Below are 15,552 nucleotides of genomic sequence, written 5' to 3' on the forward strand. Positions count from 1 at the left end.
GCAGTGTATTCCTATGCATTTGTTTATACACTGTAAATTATGACTTGAGTGAATGAGTTTTAACTTAATAGATTACGTACCCTGCCAAACTATATATATATTTTTAAAAAGTTTATTTATTTTATTTTATTAAATAACTATCAAATCGTAAAAATATATATTTGAAGTCCTTGCCTACCAATTTAAAGTTTATTAAATATCAATATTAAGTTAAGTTAAACAATTTGTTAACTTAATATTGACATTTTATTATGTGAAATGTGACGACAGACACTTTACTTGGCTGTTCAGATTAAAATATCCACTTTTTATGATGTATAAATGTTTAGCTTTTGAAAGTCCAGACCAAGGTTGGAACCAAGGGTCTTAATTTAGTTACACTGTATACATTTGGTCCTGTTTGTTTGGGTTCACAATGCAGTTTAGCAACTGGGCACACCAAAAAACGTATTGTTCAATGAGTGACAATAGCCTGCCTCAACTTCCTGTAATTCGTCCGAAAGTGTGAACCATTCAAAAAAGTGTTTTTACACTGCAAACAAACCAAACCATGGTTCGGTTGGTCCTTTGATCCTGGCTTTTGTTTCAGACCAAACTGAAAAGTCTGAAGGTCTGGACCAAACAAGGGAGGTGTAAAAGCATCCGATCCTAAGAGGACTGTCCCTTTTCTCTCAAATCAGCCTTGATTCTTCATGGCAAGGATTCCACAAGATGTTGGCTTATAAAATTAGACTTGTGATCGTTTACATGATTGCAATTGCTGCAGACTTATTAGAAGCACCTTCATAATCTCCTGTTCTACCACATCTCAAAATTGTTCTATTGGATTATTGGATGTGGTGACTGAAGAACCACTGAAGAACACAGAACTCATTGCCATCTACATGAAACCAGTGTGAAACCATATTTACTTTATTGCATGGGGCATCATCACACTGAAAGTAGCCAACAGAAGATGATAAACTGTGGTCATGAAGGGATGCACATGTTCAGCAGCAGTAGTCAAATAGGCTTTGGCATTCAAGTGCTGATTGATTGGTATTAATGGGCTCAACATGTGCCAAGATCCTCCACCAGTCTGGACTGTTGCTTAGACGACTGCGTGACGTAGGTGTCCAGGTGTTCCTATTAAAGCTCTAAATGAGTTTATTAAAGAAAAACGTTAAAAGGTTATCAGGCAGCATAATCCTAACCATTCAGTGTATTACCATTCTGCAAAGGGACTTTTAGAGGCATTCAACTCAGACCATTCACCACAATTGTGAACAAATCTGATCCGTCTATAGAACAGAGAATTTTCTCTGAATGGCTCTGTTTACATCCTAACAAACTGGTGAAATTCCATTTGAAAAGACAGGAAAGGACACTTCTCTGCCCCCCAACATTAAAAGGACTGAAACGCTTGCGGTATAAAGGGCTCTGCCTGTGATGCATACAGGCGTCTGCAGTCTGTGCATCAGTCTGCAGGGTGTCTGGGGCAAGGCAGCAGTGTAACCTAATCCAGACGCAGCAGGGCAGTGCCAGGTCAGAGGGTTTATGCATGCACTGAGCTGTGTGGAGCGTTCGGTGCTCACATGAATGGAAAGCCATTAGAGTGACGAGCGAAACAGAATCTGTCTATTCAGATAGAGCTGGATCAATGAAGTATTCGCTCTCCAGCAGCCTGACAGTACGTTTTAGTTAGCTGCCTAATAAACGACTTCATCTCAGAATGGGTCCACTCATGTATAAGCACTGCGTATGATAATGAATATCACCAATGCGCTGTTTAAAGAAGCAGACTCCACCTTTATTATCAGAGAATAGTTCTATTCTGCTGTTGGGCTCCCCCTGCTGTTAATGGGGAGCATCGACTGATACCGATCTGATCAGATCTTTGTGTGTGTACAAATAATCCAGCCCCATTTGTTTAATTTCCAGTCAAAACTGCCATTAGGGACACATTCTTAATTTCTCTATTTGAGAAAGATCAGATGTAAGATTAATTGCTTGCATAATTACCACCAAAACATCCCATCGAACTAAAAGTAGCTTTCTTTTTTGAGTAAAATGAGAAAAAAGGTCCACTCTCACTTGAGACCTGAAAATGTCCACAGGTGTTCCAGTTCATCCTCAACTCTGGGTCTTGAATGATATAGAGATGATCAAGAAGCTGAGTGCTTCTCAGAACAATGCACTGACCACCCCAGAATCCAGACCTCAACATCCTTGAATTTTCCAACCTCTAAGACTGAACTCTGGCTTTGTAAATCAAAAAGTGATTCTGGTTCTCCAACATTTGATATTACAATTAGTTTTTGAGGCTTCTGTGTAACTATCTATTAAATATATATTTAAATATTATTAATATTACATAATTACATAATATTATTATTATGGACTGAACATTATGTATGTATTATGTAATGCTGTGTTACGTTTAAATAATAATATAGTGAAAACAGAAAGCATAGCAGAACAGTGATAACTCTAGAGGGTGATAGCTCTACTTCTCAGTTAAAGTTTCATCTTACACATGTAGAAAGCTCAGTTGTGCACCAGGCCCCATAAAGAAGTCCATTATCACATAAACTTCACTGGCTATTTTATATCTCCAGGGCCTCTTCCACTCGGTTTTCTAATACAGTATTAAACAAGGACTTCAGCACATACTGGGATCTCAGAGTGTTGGTATACGATATACAGAGCAAAAGCAAAAAAAGTACTGCAATGCAGTGCCACAACAGCTTGTACAACTGCTAGTTTCACGATGCCAACATGTCAACACACACAACTGAACTGAAGCTTGAACTGATAAACAGGTCACCAGTCAAACGTCAAAAGTTCATGGTGCTTACGAGCCACAGGGTGCTGCTTAAACAGATCACAAATCGAATCTGTTTTGAAGGGTGACTCCCGGTTGCTATGGCAACCCTGGCGGGGCCACACAGAAATAGCTTGTGACCGCACATCTACTTCACCATCACACTCGCTGGCCTGCGTCTCAGAACGGCTCCTGGGTGTTACCATGGGGCACGGACAATAAATAGCACCATGGCTAGCGCTCCGAGCCCCCTGAAACTCAGTGGAGAGCACATGAAAAGTGCAGATGGATGCTGTGATGTCAGCATGCTAATAAGGCATTGCTCTCTGTTTACTGTCTGATCTGAGTTACTGTTATGCTTCTTCACAACCGCCGCCCCCAGACACAGCCGTGAACCCATTGAGGGCCCACTTATCCAACACAGACCGAACAAGACTGCTTGGAGTTTTTCATTTCTTGAGGTCTAGCCATGATCCGATTATAGTCGCATGTATTAAACCACAGATTCTGAGTATTGTCGTTTTTTGGCACTCCCTTGTTGACTTTCATGTCATTTAAAGGTAATTGGCTAGTCCAGACATGTTTGTTGTCTGGAGTTTGCCTCTTTAGTTTCACACTGCTGCTACGAGGCTAATAGCTAAGTAATTAAAAGGCCACAAAATAACACTGTGCAAAGCCTAAATCATCCCGCCCTGAGTTCTTGAGTAGTTAGATTAGCTCAAATACTGGTTATATGGTTTCTGATGCTGAATGCCAACTATTATCTGCACTATCAACTTTAAATGTAGTGTTTATCTAAAAAAAGTTGGGACACTGATTACCTCATTTTTTCATAAATGTAAGTAAGTGATTTACATTTAATTGTTGAATACAAAATAGAGATGCAAGGTTTCTGCATAACAGTAACAATGTGAATCAGGTGTACTCAGAATGTAGTGTTAGGAGTCTTGCCTGAGGACTCTTTTTGGTGTAGCGAGGTGTAGCCATGGGTTGGGCAATGTTATCACCCACTACACAATGCTTCTCTTTTTTAAATGAAATTTGCTATTTATTTCTTTATAAAACCTTTGGCCTATATTAGGGGTATAACAGCACATGTATTTCTACTGAACTGTCATGGTGCGGACATTGCGGTTTGGTGCAGGCAGTCACACAGGAGGTTAGTTATGTGTGAAGACTGATTAACGTAATGAGGAACCAAATTCCACAAGAGCAAGTTCCATCCGCAAGCCTTAAGCTGTAAGCCTCTAGCAAGTTATGGCATATTTTGGGTCGTATTACCCATCATTAATCTATACGACTACATTTTTCCTCAGACTGGTTCTTGGAAGATTCCTTCTTGAGCTCCTTTATCACAGACTAAAAGGACTGTCGCTGAGTAGCCTCTGCTCTCTGAACAGTCAACTGAATTGAAGCCTGGTGTCCAAACTGCTGGCTCTGCTGCTTCGCTTGTGTTCAAAACACACTGCTGCAGCACGCCGAGCTCCAGAGGTCACTGAAGTTCACGACTGCATCACTTCCCCAACAGACACAGCCAATCACATGGCATCAGACGGCCCAGAAGCACATCCCTTCTTCTTAGGATGTAGTTTGACGTCATAGCCAGCAGTGCAGGGACGTCATGTCATAAGTAAGGGCTGATTATTAGCCCGTATGAAACGCTGCATCAGAGCAACAGAGGCAACATCTTGCTGTTGATAATGTCAAGCACCAATTTTTCAAAACCTAAAACAGAACCGCGTCCAAAATACCAGTGTTACCAGGGTTAAGTACTCTTCGATATGTCCCGTATACAGTACATCACTGAATGAGACACTAAAGGTTCAGGTAAAGGTGGTGTTTTGGGTAGAAATGGCCCTTTCACAACATCTCTGACCAGATTTCATGATTTCTGTCTTGTTGTCTTTAAATAACTAATGATGGCACACTATAGGTTAGACAGGTGAGTTAACACTGGTAGGTCCTCTCACTGTGAGTGAATATGACTGTGAATATAACATCAGATTTCCTATAAAAGTGATTGCTGACTAGTCTGTCAAGAAGGCACAACCATCTCAGTCCATCTTGGCTACTTTGTCCCTGCCCTTCACACTTCACACAGCTGCTTTTTCACCTTCGCTCTTCGCCTCTGAGCGTTTCTGAACTCAAATTGACCTTTGGTTGCCATGGTTTCACTGATGGCAAGAAAGCATTGTAGTGGCCCTTACTATAGTTACTGGCTATAGTTGCTAGAGAGCACATTAGATCACAAGTTACACACCATCCTGCCTGTTTTCACCAATTTGATAAAAATGAAAATGCTGGACTTTAAACTATTCCAAACATCACCCTGATATATATGTGTAAGAATACATAAAAAAAAATGGGGATGTTTGAGACCCTGACAAAAAGCTTCTCTTCTATCGCTACAAGCAACACATATCTAGCAACATATGAGGTAGAAGGCATGTATGTCATTGCTCAATTCTCACTCATAATCACCACACTGCTTTGCCCCTAATTTCCATAAAGTGAAACTCTGCTCAACTTTGTTGCGTTGCCAACTTCAGCCACTTCACGTCACCAACATGTGTGCTGCCTGTTGTAGCCAGAAATGATCAGCTTCACTGAAAATGAGAAGCTCTGTGGTCTAATACGCTGCTGCCACCATGGCCTAGAGGTTGGCCTAGAGGTTCAAATACCAAATCATGCCGCTTTGCCATCAGTGGTTGTAGTCCAAGAGAGCACAACTGGTCGTAGTCTCTCCGGGTGGGTAGATGGCGCACTCTTCCCTCATAATTTTTAAGCAATGTTGGCCTGCATAGGTGTCTGTTAGCTGGTGCGGTGGGCTCTGGGACTCTGGGCTTTTTTCTAACCATTTTGGCTGCCTGGGCGAAGGCTGGCTTCGCATGTATCGGAGAAGACGTGTTGAGAAGTGTTGGGAACGCTGATGGAGCTAAGGGCGTTATGTACCGTTACACTTGGCTTGAATGGCAGTCCAATAGGTCCAAGACACAAGTGTAAACAAACTGTCTAGGCGTAAAAGTCTTGGCCTCCAATTATAGACGACGTAAACTGAAAATATAAATGTGCTGATTTTCATAAAAACTCTCACTCTAACTACTTTAGTTTACTACTGCAGAGTGAGGTCAGTGGCAGAGTGACGGACTGAGGAATCATTTTCATTTAAACTGTTTATCTCGTGGTTTCCCAAGAAGAACGCCTCTGCAAAGCAGGTCACTAAAGCTTCTGCCTCATCTCTCTGGTAAGTGTCTGGAATGACAACAAACCCTGACCCAGAAGCAAATACATGGGAAATATATTCAATGCTCAGGCATCACACTGCTTATAAGGAACGCTGGACTGCTTTTCCCTTTTGTCCGAGTTGCAAATATAGAGCAAGAGTCACCTTACAAGGCCTTGGAGCGACCAGTGAAGCTCACAGAGTGACTGAGAATTTCCAAAGCCATCTGGCTCTCTTACGTCTGATTGTCTCGACACAAGATGCTAAGATTATACTGTCATTCTGTTTCATTTGTTAACTGATCTAAAGATTTATTTTTAGATCTAATCTACTTATATCAGTATATACTGTGTGTAATTAACAATGAAATGAAGCATGTTAATACAGGATATGCATTAAACAATCAGTAATCACATAGTATAGAAACACAGCAGTGGAGAACCCTTATGGCCTTCAACTCCTTCATAGAAGGAATAATCATTTCTAGGAAATATAACATATATTATAGGACATTATAGGATTATATTATAGGACATATGACACACCCATCTGTGTCGTGTATGACGAAAAAGATCAGATCTTGGCCAGTTTTACCTGCTGTGTGAACGGGGCGTAAGGGTCACAGTTTGCTGGTTTGTGTAGAGCCTCACCTCTAAAGGTCTTTTTCAAAAGCAGTGCTAATGAGGCCTAGATTCTGAGTAACCCACATGATTATATTAAGGATGTCTTCATGAATATGCTAATACTGTGAGGGAAGCCTGCATAAACAAGAAGCTTATCTACATCCAAAGTAGTAGAAGCCTCTTGACAGCAGTGTGTGAAGTTTCTCTCCTGTAATTCTCCACAGATGCGTCTGGTTTTGGTTCTGAGGCATGTTCTTAAATGTTCTTTCTGTTTTCTCAGAAAATGGCTGGGATTCAAGCTAACAAAATATTTTCTGCAGGCAAAAGAAAGGCTTGTCCAGGAGCAGAAAGTTGGTGTATGGGGAGAAATAAATCTCGTTTATTACAAAATCAATGAACACATTTTCATACCCAAGCAGAACCTATGTGGGCAGAAATCACAAACACAGCATTGCAGGAAATCAGCATTTCCTTAACGGGTTATTACTGGAGATGCACATGATCAATGTGTGATATACAGGACAGAACACACCCTCCTCCACATACACACACACTCACACACATTACTCCACACCAATCACTATGATATATCTCTCTGATAAATCTGTCTCTTGGTCACACAAGCACTTAGACACTCAAACCTCTTTGCCCAGACACCCCCACCCCACCCTCCTCCACATACATGCACATACGTTATACACACACACTGATGCCATGATGATTTATTGTCAGGTTTTCTACCCTGTCCTGATCCATTACTCATCCTACAGCACCTCTAACCCTATGTAGTTTTATATCAGGCCATGAGACAGCTAGATTTTATATGGATCACATAGCCTTCCTAGCCTGGGCCTCCATACAACCCAAAGTCCAACCCTTACTATACACCCTAAAGCAGTAAGGGCTATCATTTACATTATCATTAGGCTATTTCTGTATTTGATTAATTTCTATCAACTACAAATAGCACAGATTCAATACCGGCTGTCTGTATCGGGCCAATGTCAGTGGAAAATGCTAGATCAGACACTATAAGGCAAAAAAAAAGAATCCAATCCTGTAACAACTCTAGCCTGAAATAGCTCAAGAATTTCTCATAGACACAAAACGTACAGCAAATCTAAGTAGGTCATCGAGAGATTGCAAGATCGATTCCCAGTGATTCCATAGGCATCAGTGGCCAGGAGTCTCGGACAGCATAATTGCCCGTACTCTCTCTAGGTAGGTAGGATGGTGCTACATCTCCACTTTTCACTCAGTATGACAGTATGACGGCTGTTGGCTGACGTAACAGAACTGGCAGGTAGTGTTCTCCTCCAAGCACAGAGGTGAAGAGAGGCAGTAGTGGAGGGTTTACATGTTTCTTAGGGAGCATCTGGTAGCATCATATAATAGAAGTCCTGACTAGTGGATGGAGACAGGAAATGACTACTTTGGGGAGAAAATTGGGAACATGCATACAGTCATGTGAGAAATGAGGACACATCAGGGCAACACTAAAGTTTGCTGGAGGACCCCTAGACAAAAATGAATGAATGTACTCTGGACAGATGAATCTCGAGTTTTGCCCTGGTGTTTTTTTCTTCAGTAGAGTTTCCTCTTTGCTTACCTCCCATCAAAATCAAACTGGTCTTGCTTTGGTCTTTCTGATGGTAGATGCTGTACTTTGACATTAACTGTGGCAGCAAGAGCCCTTGTTGACATTTTAAGATTGTTGGGGACTTAAAATTGCTGGCGTCTTGTGGTCTGCTCTTGGCCTGAACTAGCTAGGACGTTCTGACCTGGCCATGTTGTCATACTTGTTCACTTAAATAATAAATAAATAATTAGTAAATAATTTAGCAGACAGTGGAATGGCTGATTTCTAATTGTTCTAAGATCTTTTCTCATCTGTATCTCCAATCTTTTTTCTAAAGACCTCAGAGAGCTCTTTGGATCTGCCCAGGGCGATCTTCACCACTCACTTCAACCATCACAAGCAAACCAGACTAAATGTCTGAGGTTTAATTAAGACACGCCCCTCCAGAATCCTCTTTAACCATGTTCTAATCATCTGCAGCTGATGTTCTCCACACGATTCTAATTTTACACATTCACGTAGTACCGCGGGGTGTTTTAACTTTTTCCTCATAGAAAAACTACACTTCTATTAATTTCATTTTAAAAATGATTTAAGGGCAATTCTTCAGTTGTTTGTGTTCAATTATATTACCACTATCTCTCAGTATTGATTAAATAAATATTACATGTCCATATATTTAAATAAATTAAAAAATACAAGGTTGGTTTTCATGGGGTGTTCTAAATTTTACACTTGATTTAAATTTGCCATGCCTTAGCGGACAACAAAATGACTTAATAATTATTACAGCCATAGAAGCAGTGAAAGCCTATATCCATTCATACTGAGCACAGACTGAAGGTTTTATTGGTCTCAGCATTGATTAGGTAAATTGCAGGCAAGCTAAAGAAATCCATTCTGTCCACAGTGGAGACACATGTGGGATGTTAATGAGCGCTGAATGTGGGGTAAACCACCCCAACCTACCATGCTGCTGGGGCTGTTTATGCTAAACAGAGACAGACAGACAAACCGAGCAGCTCAAGGTCAGGTCTTCTTTCCATTCATCTGGTTTTACTCCTCCACATTCTGTCCTCCTTTCTTCTCTTGTCTATTTCTGTTAGCGTCTGAGATCTCTTAACTTTCTCTCTCTCCTTTTCTCTCAGTGTCTTCTACTCCTTTCCCTCCTTTTATCACTCCTGGGTCCTTACTCTGCACTCCTTGTGGACTGGGTAACTGGGAGGAACACAATGTAAGAATATCTTCAGTGAGAGAGGATAGGATGTTCTCTCCTGGAAGCCATATTTTCCAATTCAGTTTCAGGGGTGGTTCTAATAATGAAACGGAGGCATACTTCCCTATGTCATCTTACAGAGCATGATATTAGCATATAACTGTGACAAATACTGATTTTTCAACTCATTTTAAAGGTGTTCCATAAAAAAACACAATGCATAAATCATCAGCTTAGTGCCTGTGCCGGCCAACTTGCTTAAATTGTGATGGGGGGGGGGGGCATCTACCACTCTGGAGAAAGCATGGCCAATTGTGCCCTCTCTGGTTCAGAGCACTGATGGCAAAGCGACGTGGCTCAGGATTCAACCTTGCAATGCGCAGGCCTTAGTGACAAAAATGGAAACATAACATGACTTGCAGCCATTCTGGCTTAGGTCACAGCACTACCTCCACCATGTTTTATAGCTTAGGGCTCTAGTTGAGTTGGATTGCCTGTAATATATTTGATACACACTTTCACACACAGCAATAAAATTACCACATGACCCAGTATCTATTTGGCGGTGTGTTCCTTGAACCCCGATGTTTGTGCCACACATGGTCATATGATCAATATTTCTAGAAAACTAAAACTGATGATATTGTTGATTATTTTTTACTTGTTGAGAGGAGGGAGACCAAGTTTTCCAAGCCAGACTAACTGATGGTTAAGAGACTCTTCCAAAGCATCCATTGCTTTTGTGAGACAGAAAGCATGTTAGGAGACTAAATACAGCAAGCAGCATCATAAAAAACCCTTCCAACGTGAGGTCTGGAACCTGCCTGGAGGTCATGGAGATGACTAACTGGATGGGACTTCAGAGTTCAGTGAAAATTAGAAGGTAATTCTGGGCAAGAGGTAAAAAAAACACCATGGCCAATCTAGACAGAATTTAAAATTCATAAATCAGCACCTATAAACAAGGAAATTATCAATGGACTAATTTTGTCCTAAAGATCAACTACTTTTTCTCCTTTCTATCAGATCCATCTTCATTGTATCAATCTATATGACTTTGTCAGTGAATTGGTACAGTCTAAATATCTACCCTCTGCACTGCATGTGAGCAACATTAGAAACTTTACCCCTAATGGAGATGATTCATTCAGTCGATTCCAAGGATTCCCCTTCCTGGCCAAATAAACCATAAGTCATAAATAAAGCACTTCAAATAAAGCAGGTGAAAATAGCCTGATCTTTCAAACGTATCAGTAACACTTCTACCACTGAGAGCACACCTGGGGGGCTCATGAGGTTTGGGTGCAAATATGACACTAGGAAGGGCTTTGTAATAAAGTGTAACAAAGTTGAAGTAAAGCACAACCACAAAGGCTTTCGCTTTAGTATTAGAACAGGGGCCAGAGCACTGCAACATTTACCATAATGTTAGAGGAAGGTTTATTCGTTCATAAACAAAGATTACTGGAGTGTTTAACTGGCAGAATTTAAAGCAGGCTAATGAATCCAGGTTCTCTACATTTTGTGTGGCGTAGCGCTGTTACACTCTTAAAATGAAAGGTGCTTTAAATGGTTAGAAGAACCACCTGGGTTTCATAGACTTGATGTAAAGCTTCTTTACCAGTTTAAAGGTTCATTCCAATCACACATCTCTATTACAAACATTCTTTTTATTGAAAAAGTGGTGGTTCATCTATGAGATCCCTTAAAGAATCTTAGAATTTCAAGCATGAACCACTCAGTTGTATGAATGTGGCTCATTGTCTCCAGTTAGAAGTAACATTGCTCCTAAAATGCATCACAGAAGTCTGAATCAGATGTATGCTACATGGACAAAAGTATTGCTCATTCACAGTTTCTTCCGAACTCAATGGGATAAAAAGTGTTTATCGTGCTTTTGGAGGAGTACCTGTCTCTACTGTCTAGAGAAGAAGACTTTCTACTAGACTTTGGAGGAGATTTGCTGTAAGGATTTGATATCCCAAAAGTATTGAATGCAGCACCATCCATCATTCCAGAGAACACAGTTCCACTGCTCCACAGGTCAATGCTGGGGGGCTTTATACCCCTTTAGCCCACACCCAGCATTAGGCATGGTGCCAATGGATTCATGTTTATCTGGTCCTATTCCATTGGCAGTACTTCTCTACAGGGCCTAGACAAGCTGTGTGAATGCAATTAATACTGAGAAAATTAAAGTCACCCTCTGTTTGTCAATAAACTCAGCAGTGCTCTGATCAATTCAGTCACCTTCTCAGTGATTTCTCCATGATTCTGCCAACCTGCATTGTAAAGAAAGGTTTTTGACAGCTGCTACTTGTTTATTCTTCTAGAATGTTAGCTTTAGCAAGAGGAGCAAGTGAGATCTCGTAGACTTAACTATGGGTCATGTAACCTGACTTGAATCAAAATCCTTAAATCCTGAAATCGAAAGAGCCACTACTCAGCATATGCTGATCTATGTATCTCTGGACTTGACTGGATTAGTCAGGTTTAGTGTTGCGGCAGAGACTCTGTAGGACACCTGCAATCATAGTGTGGCTTTGATTAATTCAGTCATCCCGCAGAGGAGGAAATACATCCCTGCCACAGTGAGCAGGTGTCGCTTTTGTTCTTTGTTTGTAAAACCTTCTGTTTCATGTATCTGCAGGTCTGAGTATAAAAGCAAGGCCATTCAAGCCTGAGGATGCATTGTAGACAAGAGTACAAATAGGTTAATCCAGGTGTAAACCACACAAACGTGAAGCTTCTGTGGAAGCTTGCTGGTAGTCTAAATATGATCATCTTATAATAATACTGGTGGAGGACATTGCCAACTTTGCTGTAGATTCAAATTTGATCAAATACACCATCTGGGCAAAAGTATTAGGACGCCTGCTTATTTATTTTTATCCAAAATCAAGGGTAGTATTGCATTTATGTCGCATTCAGCGACAAGAGCACTTAGTGAGATCAGAGTGTTGGGTGATTACCACCCCACCTCATCCCCAACTTCACAGCTCATGGCTTTATACCCCTCTAGTCCACGCCTGGCATTAGGCATGGTGCCATTAGGTTCATGTTTATCTGTTCCAGGGAGTCCTATTCTGTTGGCAAGCTGTGTGGGACAAGCTGTGTGGGTGCATCTGAACAGCTGTGTCAGCAATGGGTGCAACTTAAAATAGCTGAATGCATGCAATAGAAGGGGTGTCCACAAACATTTGGACATATTAGTGTATAAGGTCATTTTCAGTTAGTGGAAGACACAATTATGTGCTATTTTATGGTTTTACTGGTGTCCATCAAACAGGGTTGATATTGATACTGTATGTAGGCCAGTGGTCTCCAACCCTGCTCTTGGAGAGCTTGTCCTGCCAAGTTTGCTAATCCACCCCACCTGATACTGAATGAAGTTATTACTGCCTTTAATGGTTCTTGATAGGCTGAATAAGCTGTGTTAGATTTGGATTGGAGGAGAAACACGTTTCTCCAGTTCTCCAGGAGAAAGGTTGGAGACCACCGATGCAGGCTGCCGTGAACAGATGCTGGTCCTCCAATTTGTCAGGCCAAATTTGCACCCGTAGAAAGCGGAGACTGTAGTTATTACAGCAACATTTAAAACTCACGATGGAGTCAGAATTATGCAGCCACCAGTCACCAGTGGGCAGATTCCTCCTTTCTCCTCAACAGCTGGCACACACTGGTCATCCAGGTAGGTACCACACATTGGAGATGGTTAATGTGAGTCACTCAACAACACTCAAACTCCTATCTGCCCTGACATGAAATGAGGACGATAAGACCCCGGTAGGTTGTAGGATATGAATTTGATGAGGTGCAGCAGTTTCCGTGGAAACACCCACCCACCTAATCCCACCTCCACCCACCCTGCCTCACCCACAACACCACTGAGTTCACACCTCATTTACTTTGTACAAACTCATTATCTCATCCCTCAGCAGCCTGTCAGGCACGGACCTACCGTCCTGTCCGCCCCCGGGCGTTCAGCCTCAATACTTTAAACCCTATAAAGGGGCACGCCCTGTAAGAGGATGCACCCAACTCTGAGATATACCTTTACAAACAGGTGCGACTGGGTGCTGTCACAGAGCTGTTTTGTGATGACTCTCTGATCAAAGCCCTTTTTCCAGGTAATTGCCTGTAACTGAGGCCAAAAAACAGCCAAACCTAAATGTTCCTTTGCGTTGGCAATTTAAAATGATGGAGCTGGGAGCAACATATAAAAATCATCACGAACTCAGGGTGGGGATCATGATTTAACACTTCTGATTGTGTAATTACTTAAAAGGCAGAGATTGGAAGGGCGGACCGCAAGGCTTGTTGCAGCGCATATGTCCACAGGAGTGAATCCAAGAACAATAAAGTGAACTTTATAGAAAGGAACGTCAACAAGAACATGGCAAGGATGAGTGTCCCTCTACTTACTGCTTGGGTTGTTTGCCCTGGCTTGCATCTCCAAATCCCATAGGTGTAGGTCCTGAATCATCATGAAAGAACAGCAAAGACCTTTGAATCCTGGTTACAAATTTCCATTCTTTGGAGAAGTGGTTGGACGCATGGATAATGCATCCAAACACAAAAAGGTCTTTCAATCATTCATGACCTTCTGGAAGATCAAGGTAAAAACAAGGCAGGATGTTGATCTTTGGCTAGGGTCTTCAAAGCCCCTAGCTTTTACCGTTAGGTGATGTTTGCTCTGCAGAGATTCTTTGTGTTTCTCTATAGGTTCCCTGAAAAGAGGTGGACAAACGTGTGCATTGGCTATTTGGCCTACTCAGTGTAGCGGAAATGGGCTACAATGCACAGTCGGAAGAATAATGCTGAGGAAAGGAGAGACGAAAAATCCGTCCAAAGGTGCACTGAAGGTCTTGGAACTGCAGTACATATTATAGATGTTGTGTTGTTTGGACATGGACCTACTTGTCTGAAGAGTCTAGTAATTTTCTGCTACAGCTGTTGTTACACCGCAAACAGCTTCGCAGGCTTGGGCTTGACATGGGTTGGGCAAAAGGTGTGGCATGTCGTTAGAGAAAGTCAGCAAGCGTAGGACAATAGAATATGAGTACAGACATTACAACTGTAATAATCATTACTGTACCTAGGACACAGTATATGGAATGAAATGTGGTTTTGTGTTGGCACGGTTGTTATGATTGCAAAAAGGCAACCATGGTTCTTTCAGGAACCCAAACGAACCCTTGACCTCACCAAAACATGTCTGGTGTTAGTATCATGTTAACTCCCTGCCTAAATCATATCCCATGCTTACCTCATACTGCGTCAAATTCTCAAACAGATCACAAAACTAGACAAAGGTATACTACACAGCTAAACGCAGTAGTAACAGCAGTCTCAAAACTAGTATTTGTTCTGCACAGTTGAAAAACTTGATGCTACTTGCTGTGGCTACAAGCTTCCATAACTGGAGCTTCGTATCTCTAGCGCAAAGTGAAGCAAGCAAACTTTAGACAACAAACATGTCTTGGCTGATCTACCACCTTTTCATGTGGAACAAAATTGCGCAAATTAGATTTTTTCGCCAAGCTATTTCTTGAATTGCCTTTGCCTCTCCCAACGCTGCTCCTTCGCCTCACTTCACAGTTGAAGAACGACAGCCTCCAGCTTGCGTGCACGGGGAAGCATAGTTTACACACTGCCTGTAAATCTTCATGCAATGTGCCGCGCCCGACGGGTCACTGATGAGACAGGCCCTCTGTTGTCATGGTAATACCCAGCAAACTGCCAAGGTGGACATCAGCCAGCTTGGCAGGGAACAGTGAATCCTAATCAGAGAGACGAAGACCATACGTCATCCCTCTCTCCCTCCTTATGTCTCTCTGTCTGTCTTTATTTCCCACCCCAGCTGTTTCTAGCTCCTGTTTTCTACGGAACGGCTACATTGTCATCTCAGCACTAACACTCACAGCTTGGTGGGGTATGAGTTTCCATTACTTGTTAGCACCATTAGCCTCGAAGCATGGAGGTGGTACGGTAATGCTCCAGGGCTGCTTTGCTTCCTCTGGCACTGGAAACCTGTAGCATGTGCAGGGCAAAATGGATTCAATCAAGTATCAGAAAATTCTAGGATAAAATGCTCATGCTTTCTGT

The 15,552-nt window shown here is 41.8% G+C and overlaps 1 protein-coding gene across 2 annotated transcripts in view; it reads right to left on the reverse strand.

Moving 5' to 3' along the window:
* iffo2b (intermediate filament family orphan 2b) overlaps positions 1–15,552 on the reverse strand; it is a 44,477-nt gene that overhangs the window by 13,086 nt on the left and 15,839 nt on the right. The gene's annotated exons all lie outside the window — the stretch shown is intronic.

This window comes from Salminus brasiliensis, chromosome 21, assembly GCF_030463535.1.
Source record: "Salminus brasiliensis chromosome 21, fSalBra1.hap2, whole genome shotgun sequence".
Lineage (NCBI taxonomy): Eukaryota > Metazoa > Chordata > Actinopteri > Characiformes > Bryconidae > Salminus > Salminus brasiliensis.